Source organism: Myotis brandtii, unplaced genomic scaffold (assembly GCF_000412655.1).
Source record: "Myotis brandtii unplaced genomic scaffold, ASM41265v1 scaffold165, whole genome shotgun sequence".
Classification (NCBI taxonomy): Eukaryota; Metazoa; Chordata; class Mammalia; order Chiroptera; family Vespertilionidae; genus Myotis; species Myotis brandtii.
In genome coordinates this window covers 11,777,476-11,790,447 of record NW_005356042.1, presented here as the reverse complement: position 1 = coordinate 11,790,447, position 12,972 = coordinate 11,777,476, and the positions used below count along the sequence as shown (strand labels likewise).

Here is a 12,972-nt window from a genome sequence, read left to right as displayed (position 1 = left end):
TACATTCTAAATCCAGAACCTTTCAATATTTTGTCTTAAAGGGCAAAGGGGACTCTGCAGATGTAGCTAAATTAAGGATTTCAATGGGGAGATTATCCTGAAGGATCCAATGTAATCACAAGGGTCCTCCGGGAAGGAGGCAGGAGGGTCGGAGGCAGACAGAGGCAGAGGTCAAAGTGGCTCAGGCAACAAGCTGAGGAATGCGGGCGGCCTCTAGAAACTGGAAAAAGAAATGGATTCTCCCCTGGAACCTCCAGAAAGAATGCAGCCCTCCCAATGTCTTTTTAATTTAATTTAATTTTTTTCAATTAGGAATTTATTTATTTATTATTGAATTTATTGGCGTGACATTAGTTAACAAAGTGATAAAAATCTCCTTCCATCACCATTTATCCTTCTTCTCCCTCCCCCCAACCCTAAACCCATTTTGAACTTCTGACCTCCAGATCTGCACGATAATAAATGCGCTTCGTTTTAAGCTGCTAAATTTGAGATAAGTAGTTACTGGCAACTTGCAGGCCAGTCGGAATGGGTTGTCTTACTAGACACGGTGTTGTGGAAAGCAGGTGGAAGGTGGCACATCCAGCCCCATTATCTAACACCAGGCTGGCTGGATGCATTCATGGGACCGTTGTGACCTTGGAGGCATTTGCTTTTGTGAAACCTGGTAGAAGCTCAGAGCACACATCACCAAAGCCTAGAGTCAACTTTACAAGTGTGTCTACGGGAAAAATGTAAAACATCACTGCAATGACCACTTCTCCTCTGTCATCATAGCAGATGAAGAACCGAGGCCCAGAAAGGGCAACAGACTCATCCCATATCACAGAAAAGCTTGTGGTAGAGCGGCAATCGGTACTTGACAATCTTACTACTATCTTTCAAACCAGTACTCTGTCATTATTGCCAGTGAAGAGGCAGGAGGTATTCTCACTCACTCACTTGCTCGCTCATTCACTCATCTGCTCATTCATTCAATTGATCACGCAGGCAATCACTTTTTCTTGCCTCCCTCTCCAGCCCTGTCTGTCACCATACTGCCCTTAACTCTCCTTGCCCTTGCCACACTAGTATTCTTTAAAATCCTAGCAGACACCATAGTTTATTTTGACACAGGTCCTTTGCACATGCCATTCTCTTTGCCTGAACGCACTCTTTTTCCTCCTTGCCCAATTGCTTCCTATTCACTTTTGTGCTTTCCTCAGGGGAGTCTTTCCTAACCTGCTTCCGTCATATCATGATATTCTACACTCTCAGTGCAATGCACCCTCCTTCCACGGCATTTGTCACAGTTTCCAACTTTTCTATTTTTTTAAAATCATTTTAAAGGACAGTTTGACAGTATCAAACTTACCAGTTAGACTGTGAGTTCAATGATGGCAGAAGCTGACGTGCTCAATAAATTTTCTTGAATGAATGAGTCGGTGATGATTGAACAAATGAATTCAAAAACTGACAGCAAGCAGGTGCTAGGGAGGCAAATAATTAAAATGAGAAAGACATGAACTCTGGAATGAACAGGAGAATGACAAACAAGATGTATGTGAATAGTTTTAATTCAACTGAGGAAGTGACATATACCTCAAGAGAAGTTGAGATCCGCATAGGGAGTCTCAGGGTTAGGAGCGCACTTGCATGGTGGAGGGTAAGGGATTGGTGTGGGGAGCTGCCCAGAGGAAGGCGGATTTTAAGCCAGATTCATCCTAGGAAACTTCACAATCTAGCAGACAGGACAAGACAAGCGCCAGAAGCTGGAGAAATGCTATGAGGTCATAGAATCCAGGGCCTGGTGGCCTAGTACAGACTGTGCCCATATGGGTGTGTCCCCCAAACAACCGACAGGGCCCTGGCCTATGGGAATTCTTAGGGAGCTACCAAGCTTGTGTGGGATGGGACTAAAGACAGTCTAACTAGCAGGTGGGGCAGTTCCCACCCCTTCACCCCATAAATGTAGAAGGACCCAGGTTTTCCCACATGCCAGGGTCTAGAAGTTCTTTGGCGTTGGGTGGTTCCCTTCAGTGGATATTCTCATGACCATTTGATGGCAAAGAAGTTGGCATAGTCCTTTCCTCCACAGGGAGATCTGGCATCTAAAAATCTCACTGGGTTGACAAATTACTAAACTTGCTTTAACATAACGAAAGACATTAGTAGGACACTCTCAGTTGATTATATTAAGGTATCCAGTTCACAGAAAGGGTGGAGACTCACAACATCCTGAAATTGGATCGCATCTCCAATGTAGCCAATGCAAAAATTTCCCATCAAGTATATTTTGTTCAATGTGGTCACAGTTTATGCTTGGAGACACTTACTGTAGCCATGTAAGAACTAGCCAAGGAAGACTAGGTTTTCTGTGTATCTCCCCTGGATGCCCACACCAGGTCTATGAAGAATGAGGGAGGGGTCCTTCTCTCTCCAAAGCCAACTAGAGGGTGAGTTTGAAGGTCTGCCCCAACACAGGGTCTACAGGAGGTGTGCTTTTCTCACAAGAGCTCATCAAGAACGCCTGGAAGCAAGCCAAAGAGGAAGAGAGCCAAGGGGCTCTTTTCTGTCTAAATCTATGCAAATTGGTGGTTTGCCCTCTAAACACCAGTGTTTATCTCAGTTTCCTTTTTCAGCTAATTGAACAATTGGAAGAAAGCAGAGAAGTTGGACCCACCCCACCCCCACCCCCTCTGCTCCTCTGAACCCTTTTGCTTCTCCAAAACCTTGGTACTCTGACCCCACCTTTTTCCAACGGAGGAGCTCAAAGGCCTCCATCTATTTGGCTCCTTGCACAGTCCTGAAAATGCCCTCCTACCCTGTTCCCAGTCTCCTCCTCATATTTGCACAAAAACTGACTTCTGTTCACCAACTGAAACATTCCTGGAGGTAAAAAAGCAGAAGCTAGCCTCCGTAGCTTTCTGGAAAATGAGGCCCAGAACTAACCATGTTGGTATTCATCTGCAGAGTCGGGATGTTAACAGCGGCTAGGTTTGGGTGAACACCAAGTCCAACTCTTCATGTTACAGACAAGAAACCAGAGAGAAAAGGATTTTCCTGAGATGACTCAGTTGGTCACTCAGAAGACCTATCTGGAGGGCTGCAAGACACTTAAGGGTTGGGAGAGGCTGGTACAAAGCTGAGAAGGTTCCCTCCCCCAAGCCAGGGATTGAACATTGGCTGCAGTGGATTCTCACATTCTCGTAACTTCATATATGTTATCTCTATCTTCATGAAAAAGTCTAAGGCCACAGTGGTTTCTTTCTTTCTTTTTTTTTTTCATTTTCTTAAGAAGTCAGTGACCTAGTTAAAGAATCTGATGAAACAGAGACCTCTCTCCTGTATAAAAATACATATGAATCAAAAGTTACATTCAATTTTAAGGGCTCCTTAAGGATCCATGGACTCCAAGCTAAAAGCCCCTGCTTTAAGTTCAGTAGCACTCTTTTTCTCATGTAGAAAATGAGCAAGCTGAGGCTTAGCATGGCAACTCAGTTCCTTCAATATAGATTGGCTGAGCGTCAAAGCTCAAGTTGGTTCCTTACCCCAGAATACACTGAGATGAAAAGCAACTGATTCCAGAAAGCAATCAATATGTTTTTTAAGCATCTACTAAGTGCCTGGCATTGAAATAAGAGATGACCCCTTGGAGCTTACAAAAAGTTTTGCATAGCTGGTAGCTAGCTTTCCTTCTCCAAGAGAGAGCCTTCAGCTGGGAACTCAAGGCCTGCCTAAGATGCTTAAGACAGGATGTCCTCAGTGAAGGAGATGGCGGGGGGATACCCTACAGAGGGCTCTACTGGCTGCACAAAGGAGCAGCTGAGGAACAAAATTAGCCATCTAAGTTGATATGCCATGTGTCCAGATCCTACAGGGAGCATTTCCATCCTGCATATTTAAGAGTTTAGGTTTTGTCTTCGGTTTGATAGGCCCTCTTCTCCTGCCTTCTTCAGAGGTGATGGGGCTGGAGACCATGTGTCACCTTGTTGACCCTCCTCACCACCCTCATGGGTATCCAAGTGATGTCTGGTTAAAGTAAAGCAGGGGTCCTCAAACTTTTTAAACAGGGGGCCAGTTCACTGTCCCTCAGATGGTTGGAGGGCCAGACTATAGTTTAAAAAAAAAAAACTATGAACAAATTCCTATGCACACTGCACATATCTTATTTTGAAGTAAAAAAACAAAACAGGAACAAATACAGTATTTGTATTTGCATGTGGCCCACGGGCCGTAGTTTGAGGACCCCTGAAGTAAAGAGTACGGAAACAGCAATGGGCATGGAGGTCACCAGGAGAGCCTGAATCTACTAAGTCAGAACAGCTGTTTAGAAGAGAGCAAGGAGCCCAGCCTGGTTTGCATAGGTGATGTGAGGAACTAAGTGGATTCTTCTCTTTACTCCATTTTTAGCCTGAGGCATTGACCTCTCCACAGTTTCTGTAGCATCTTGGGTTTCTCCTGAACTTAGCACCAGGATATTTTTCCTGATGTATGGCTACTAGGGTTTCCTTTACCTTTCCTCAGAGCTGATGAAACTCTGATGGATGACCTGAGACCAGTGAACTAGACCTCCTATATCCAGAGATAATGGATAATTCCAGTTCATTCTATCTAGCCTAGTTGTGCACTGGTCTTCATGGTGACATAGCTTGGGAAATTACCCCCCTTGGTGAAGTATCATCAGAAGGGGCTGTGGAGGGGCATAGAACAGGGTTGGATAGAAGTGCACACCAGGATGACTGAGGTCCTCTGGACAATTAATTGATAATATTAAAGCAAGAGGAGTACAGGATTAAAGTAATTCTCAACATTGTCTTTGGAAGTGGTCACTCACTGAGGCCACTGACTCTCCTGTATATTAAGGTCATTGAGTTCTAGTCCTCCCTCAGCCACCAACTCTGTGTGATCTTGAACATGTCACTTCTCCTCTTGGGGACTCAGTTTATCTACCTGCATAATGTGAGGGACCACATGATTTCCACAGGCCCCTTTCTGTCGCCTAAGTCTAAGTTTTTCTCTCTTTGAGACTTGAGAAACAAAGCATTCAATATGGTTTTCTTAAATTGGGGTATAATTTGCATACAATGAAATGTTCTTCAGTGTACTGTTGACTCAGTTTTGACAAATACATATACTGTGCAGCCTCACTGCTCCCAACCAGGACATAAAATGTTTCCATCACCACAAAAAGTTCCCTACTGCCATTTTCCAGTCAGTTCTCTACCCCAGAAGCAACCACTGATCTGATTTGTATCAGTATAGGTTAGTTTGCATATTCTAGAATTTCATATAAATGGATTTTTACAGTATGTACTTTTGTGTCTGATTTCTTTCACTCAGCACATTTTTTAAAAGATTCATCCAGGTCGCTGCGTGTATGCAGTACATCCCACTTTTTTCCCCTGAGTACTATTTCATTGTATGAATATATCATAATTTATTTTCTTATTGATAGGCATTTGGTCTTTTCCCAGTGTTTGGCTGTTATGAGTAATGCTGCTATCAACATTCTTATATAAGGTTTTTTATAGATTTATGTTTTCATTTCTCTTGCATAAATATCTCAGAGTAGGATTGCTGGGTGATAAGGTATTTGTGTGCTTAACTTCTGAAAAACATTTTCCAAAGTGGTTATCATTCTATACTCCCACCAACAATAAATGTGAGTTCTGGTTGCTCCACATCCTCTCCATCATTTGATGCTGTCATTGTTTTTCTCCTTAGCCATTTCTTTCTGAACAGTTATGTATGTGGGATGTGTGTGTGTGTGCGCCGCACACTGATTCTCTAGCTTCTGTAGCTGCAGGCTCTAGCAGTTCAGGGTGAGTGCAGTCCATCAGGTTTTTTTCCCCATAGCTCATGATAATGGTCTGTTTTCTGTTGCTGCATATCACACAGAGGCTCTTCCTTTACAGAATTTGGACTTGCCTCTGAGGAGGAGGAGGAGGAGGAGGAGGAGGAGGAGAGCAAAGAATGAGAGATCACAAGCAGAGTTTTGCAAAATTATTTGAGCTGCTGCTGGGTTAAAGGATGGCAGTGAGGATGTGTTGCTTAGACGTTCAGGCCACCTGTGTCAGAGATTCTTGCCAAGCCAGTTCTCATTCCTGAGAGAAAGTGAAAAAGGCCCCAGGAACTGAAAATTTGAGGGCTTATGGCCTACAAAGAGCAGGGTCTTGAACCATAAAATCTCCAAAGTTCTGAGGAAATCCCATGCTAAAGAAGGCTAGTCAAGAGTCAACCCTAGTAAGTCTGTTATGGGTAGGGACAGGTAAGCAAGCCCAAAGCAAAACATCTACACATTGTTGTGACTGACAAAGCAGAATCTCAACACATGCAGGTTGAAAGTAACTGATTAGAAAGGAGGTGTTTGGTGCAACTTCCCATATTGCAAAGAGATGACTCAACTACCCATAAATCATGGGACCTGGAAGCTGGAAAAAGCCAGTGGCTCTGTAGAAGACAGTGGCTGTACAACCCTGATTCATGTGAGGATGAGGGTTGGGGTTTGGCTATAGAGTTGGACCATGAGCTAGACATTAAATAGTAGACCATCCCTTGTGAACCAACCACAGTGGCTGAGAGAAAAGCCTTTATCTCAATACATGAAATTCTGGACCTTAAGGGAAGCAGGAGGAAGGAGGACTCTAGGAGTGGTCAGGAAATGAAGGTGCTTGCAGGGAATAACAATGAATTTCTTTTCAATTATTCTACTTTTCCATGGGATGGTCTTAGGACTATAATATGTCCAAACAGCCAGAGTCACCAAGATCTTCCTCTACTTCTTCCTCCACATCCAATCAATCTCAAATTAGTCCCCAGTTCTGCTGACCTACCTCATAAATACCTTATGAATTTACTCAGTCTCAGTTATAAGGGCCACAGCTCAAGGCCCCATCCTCTTTTGCCTGGATGATATCAGCACTTCCCTAAGTACACTTCCTGCCTCCAATCATGACTCCTTACAGACTAATTTATGCTTTGGAGTCAGAGATTGTGTTGGAACTTGAATCATTACTTAAACTTCCATAGCTGAGGTCACAAAATCCTCCCTGATCTCACCTGGCCAACCTCTTCATTCTCCTCACCTACCACTCCCTGTCTCCCAGTCTGTTCCACCACACCAGCTATTGGTCGTCCCCCACACACGCCTTACCTACTTCTTCTTGCCTTTGTGATTTTATTTATCCAATTCCTTCCCTTGGACGGTGTTTCTACTCAAGCCAGGAAGAAGCCTCCTCCTCCAGGCTCCCAGGGCATCCTTGACCCACACCTTTCGTTTAACTGATCACATAGTTGCACAATGATTTGTTTATGTATTGGACCTCTCTCTGTGACTTCTCAAGGGAGTACCACTGGGTTGAATTTGACTTATATCCTCATCATCTATCCCAGTGCTGGCCAACATGCAGTCAATGGCTTACACAGTTTATCCTTAACCTGAGCCCATGCAGCACTTAAAAGACTTTATAGACATGAGTTCAAATCTCTCCCTCATCACTTTCCAGCTATGTGCTCAGTATTCACATGTGTAAATGGTGAAACAATTGGCTCATTAGGACAATTACAAAAGAGAAGGTATGCAACGCTCTCACCACACTACTGTACATGTGCTCAGCAAATAGTCCAACTTTTATCATTATTATTATCACTGTTATTAGCAGGGCCTCCTCTTCAGATTTATTACTGGGGCTTTCACTCCTGTGTTTGACCTTGATTTTTCTTGATGATGTTTATTCTTCTTGATACCATGAGGTCATGGGAGACAAACTAATTCATATACAATACTTTCTTCCTTTTCATCACATAATAGAAGTGCAAGCCTCCCAGAGATCCCATCTACATCATTAACAAGTGTGGTTAATCAAAAGCATTTTGAGGGTGTACACAGAAACCAAAGGGAAAAAAATCAGGCAAAAGGTTCACTAATGCTAAGAAATACAAATATATATTACATACTATGTGTTTTTACTTTTTAATGTGTTAGATCTAAGCTAAAAGTCTGCCTTTGGTCTCTGGCCTAAGCAGCTACCAAAAATGGCCTATGCCTGGAGTGGGGGGAGGAGGGGGAGGGGCAGGCTAGAAGGAGTCAATGGGGGAAATAAGGGGGTGTATGTAATACTCTCAAAAATAAAGATTTAAAAAAAATGGCCTATGACCTCATTATTTAGTTTCACAGTTTCAGTGAGAAACCTCATTCCTCAATTTAGTGAAATCCAAGAAGTGATTATGTTTAAGAATCTAGGGAGGGTTTCATTCTATTCACACTTATTACCCCTTCCAAAACAAACACGCTGAAACAAGGTGTCAACTTGTGTGTGTGTTGGGGTGAGAGGGTCCTTGGAAATCCAGAAGTTACCATCGGTAGTTTCTGTCAAGGCTGACTATACTTAACTTGTCAGAAGAGGTTGAAAGATTTACCCAGTCTAAATCCCTTCCATGGCCTTCTGGTCTACCATTGTTCTCTGACCTACCACAGACCAAAACAATCATTCTGTTTGTCAAATTCATGGTTGGCCTTTGTGGGTTCTCCCCACGCTACTCAGGAAATATCTTCAGAAACGATTATGGCAAATCCCCTGTTATTGTTGGTTGTCTCTTGTTTTTGTTAAGAACCTGTCTCAACCTTCTGGGCTATCACTCCCTTTAAGTTGCCACAGTGCCTCATTTGAAAGAAGGTGAGTCGTTCTGGATTTACTAGTATAAAATGGTACAGAATATGGGCTTGGTGCCAAATTTTTTCTTAAATAATAATTGTGAGATTCAACATGTTGCCAGGGACAGTGCAAGATACTATATCACAGGGATCTTATTTTATCATCATGACAACCTGAAAAAAAAATGTTACATATGAAGAAACTGAGGTTTGGAATAGTTATTTAACTTGTCGAAGGTCACACAAATAGTAAACAGTGAAGGAATTAACAACCTTTTAGAGCTTAATCCAAATTCCACGCTTTGCATTACTTTGTCTTTTTAAAAAAATATATTTTATTCATTTTTTACGGAGAGGAAGGGAGAGGGATAAAGAGTTAGAAACATCGATGAGAAACACCGATCAGCTGCCTCCTGCACCCCCCCCCACCCCCCAACTGGGGATGTGCCAGCAACCAAGGTACATGCCCTTGACTGGAATCAAACCTGGGACCCTTTAGTCTGCATGCCGACACTCTACCCACTGAGCCAAACTGGTTAGGGCACCTTGTCTCTTTTTTAATGCCTCTGAGATTTTGTTTCCTAGCCACGACTCTGAGCAAGTTTTTCCGTGGTGGAGAATAGAGTCAGGGAACAACCATAGTGGTAATCCAACAGGAAGAAGAAAGAGCCTCCTGTCTCCGCATAGGCTGAGAAGACATATTGTTGTGCCAGAAACTAAGTATCTACGCCTCATCAAAAAGGAGAGGTTATTGACAGAGATGTGGGGAAAGCAGCCTGCAGAGATTTCCTCTCAGGTTATAGAAGCGAATGTTCTTTATCTAAGAAAATCAGCTCAATTATAAAACAGAAGGTAACATTTCTTTCCAGATGCACCCAGAGACTATTGATTGCATCTCTGAAAGTGAAAAATTTGGCTAAAATAATCATGCCTTGGCCACCAGTAGACCCTGAGCTTCCAGAGTGCCCTTGCTCACCACAGAGACCATCCCCAAGCCTTGTGTTGCACACCGGGAGAATTTCCCTTGAGTCTTCAAGTTTGCTGTGGCCAAAACTGGGTCCCTCCTCCCCAGAAGAGAGTGTTCCCAGTTGGAATCCGTGTGGGTGCTTCTCTGCCAACTAGAATTGCTGAGAGATTTGTTAATTCCAGAACCTGTAATAGCTACATATTAATTGCATTTAATTATGCAAGACTAGATCATCAAATATCTTCGAGGGCCTTAGTGCACCATTTTAGGCACTGATGTATAATTTGAAATATAAATAAAACAAACGTCTCTTTTGAAAATCCTAACTAGTCCACTGTTCTACCAAATGGGGGTCATTCCTTTGCTGTTTGTGAGATTAAGTTTGCCTGTCTGCACTGGGGTTGTAGGTAACCCAAGAATCATCCTTGCCCCAGTAGACACCATTTGGCCCAAAGCGATTTGTGAATAATTAAGCAATAAGTAGAGCTGCAAGTTCTAAGATGCTCAATGCTTAATACAGGTTAAGTTACATTTCTTCCTCCTATTGGAGAAGAGGAGACTAGACAAACAAGATTTTTTTTGGTGCGTCTAGATTTAGTCCCACTTTCCTCAAACTCATCTTGGTGATTACTCTGTTCAGAGACCAGTGTTTAAGAACTGCTCCCCTCCATCAAGTAGGCCATGGACTTAGTAAGACTTTACTAAGCAAAAATCCCAGGTCTATAGGGAGTGAATAAGATAAACAGTAGTGTGGTTCATGGGAAGACTAGTGGTACTGTACCTCACTTGCTCAATATTAGCTGGGCTTTGGATAGACCCAACATATCTCTAAGTCGCATGTTGTTTCCCTATGAATAAGAGGATTGACATATCTGAATTCTAAGACCCCCTCTCCAGCTAATGTTCGATGTAGTTATGGCAAAGAATAGCAGAACCCGAAACTGTTCGCGAATATAATGGAAATGGAGCAAAGGAGAATTGGGGCAAGAGGTTAGAGGTAATGAAGAACCACATTTGATAACAGGGAGACCTGGGTTTAAGTTCTGCCTTTTACAAACAGTGTAACCTCACGTTCCTCTTCTCTGAACTTCCAGTTCTTTCTTTGTAAAAATATATTTAATAATATTATATGCCTTGAGGGATAGAGGTGAAGATTAACTGTCATAAATATTAAGCACTTGGTGCAGTTCTGAGGCAGAATCAGCTCTCATTAATTGCTGGCTCTAAATAACAATTTTAAAAACACAGTAACTGGCACATCCCTACATCTCAGGTGTTTGTCTCCTGAGGCTATTTGGCCTGTCCATCCTCCTGTCCTCTCCTGGCTGGCTCTTCTTAACCCTTTGTATGCCATAAGCGCCTACAGATGCAATTAAATTCAAAATATCGTGGCATGTGGGGATGGTTTCTGTTTTGGACAAATGGCAGTTAACTGGTTGACTCCTCTCTTAAGTCTTTCAGATGTCTGTCTTTTGTCTAAAAATCAGAGCATCTATATTTGCTAATTGTTCACAGTAGGGCTAAATTATCTTTATAGTCCATAGAATTAAGACCATGCTTTTCATTGGAAATTAATGGGGGCATTTGTTTATTACGTACCTGTGTTGGCCTAAAGTTGGTCTCCCCTCATCTTTTACACACACCCCTCAGTCTATTTAAACACTGGGGCCAGATGATCATATTCATCCAACATGCAAATCTCTTCAAAAGCTTCCCAGGAAACCGGCAAGATGGCGGCGACTGGAGCGGGCCATCTGCGGCGGGCTGCTTTAACCAGACTCACTTTGTGTCTCTTTCTCTAATGATAAACTTTTTCTGAGTATCTTAAAAAAAACACACACATTCCTTTGTGTATGGGGACCATTGACACAATGCTTCTGTCACCTTAAATATCAGCCTCCTCCAAGCATATGCTTGGTTTCCAGCTCAAAAGCTTCTTTCTCCAGGAAGCACTTCTTGATATTTACTCTCATTCCCTCAATACAAGATAAGATCAGGACTCTTCGTAAACACATTCATGAGAAGCCTACACTGTACAACTCCTTTTAAAAAAAATATAGCAATCATCACAATAGAAGTTTAACAATTTTTGATGCAACCCATAATTGAATGTCTATTCTCGCCTGCTCCCCATGTAAGTTCCAGGTTAGTCTGTGACTGTCTTTCCCACTACTATGTTCGCACTGCACAATACAGTGCCTGGCACATAGTAGGTGTTCAATAATACTTAGCGATGGAATGCCGGAATGCCTGGCTATTTGGATGAAGACATACACACACAAAGTGGAGGTTCATCTTATATTGCAAGATGTGGAGTTGGATGCTCATAAATTATTTAAACAGTTAGACAATTGACAGGAACAAAATGATCTTGAGATCCTGAAAGGCTCCAGGATGTACAGTTGTTTAAATGTCACCTTTAAGATGTGGGTATTGATTTACAGTTTGCCTTCCTGAGTACATGAGATTCTGTACTAGCAGGGACAAATCCAGTTTCTGTGCCTCAGTGAAGAAGGCTAAGTCAGGTTTGGTATCATCTGTCAGGTTGTGTGTGTGTGTGTGTGTGTGTGTGTGTGTGTGTGTGTACACAGCATCACTTAAGGCAGTGGTTCTCACCCTTCTGGCCCTTTAAATACAGTTCCTCATGTTGTGACCCAACCATAAAATTATTTTCGTTGCTACTTCATAACTGTAATGTTGCTACTGTTATGAATGGTAATGTAAATATCTGATGTGCAGGAAGGTCTTAGGCAACCCCTGTGAAAGGGTCGTTCAACCGCCAAAGGGGTTGCGACCCACAGGTTGAGAACCGCTGACTTAAGGGTTTTTACATTGACTGGAATTCTTGGTGTTAAGAAGAAAAAAGCTTTAAGACTTACTTTTTTTTTTTCATTCCAGATTAGTTTGTCTGTTTTAATACTTCAATTGAGTGGAATAGCACAGCAGTAATCTTGTATCTGGCTTGTGCTCAGCCTAATGTTTTTGAGGTCATTGATGTTGTGAAGTATATTAGTTGTTACTCTTCATTACTATATAGTATTCCATTGTATGAGTATATCACTAGTTGTTTACCTATTTTATTTTGATGGACATCTGAGCTCTCTTTATAGTTATTTATATTATTAATAAAGTTTCCAGAAATATTATTGTACAAGTCTTTTGAGTCTATATGTTTGCAATCTCGTATCTTTCAGCCATCTTAGTGAGTATGTAGTATTAGCTTATGGTTTTAATTTGCATTTTCCTGATGACTAATGTTGAAGATATTTTTCATGTGCTTATTGACCATTTGATATTTTTCTTTGTTAAGTTCTTGTTTGAGTCTTCTGTCCATTTATTTTATTTTAAGTTGTGTCATTTATTTATTATT

The 12,972-nt window shown here is 42.0% G+C and overlaps 1 long non-coding RNA gene across 1 annotated transcript in view; it reads right to left on the bottom strand.

The window, feature by feature from the left end:
• LOC106725464 overlaps positions 1-12,972 on the bottom strand; it is a 77,684-nt gene that overhangs the window by 57,777 nt on the left and 6,935 nt on the right. Inside the window, exon 2 of the long non-coding RNA XR_001361359.1 lies at positions 1,355-1,469. This is a non-coding gene — a long non-coding RNA (uncharacterized LOC106725464). The remainder of the gene's footprint in view (positions 1-1,354; positions 1,470-12,972) is intronic.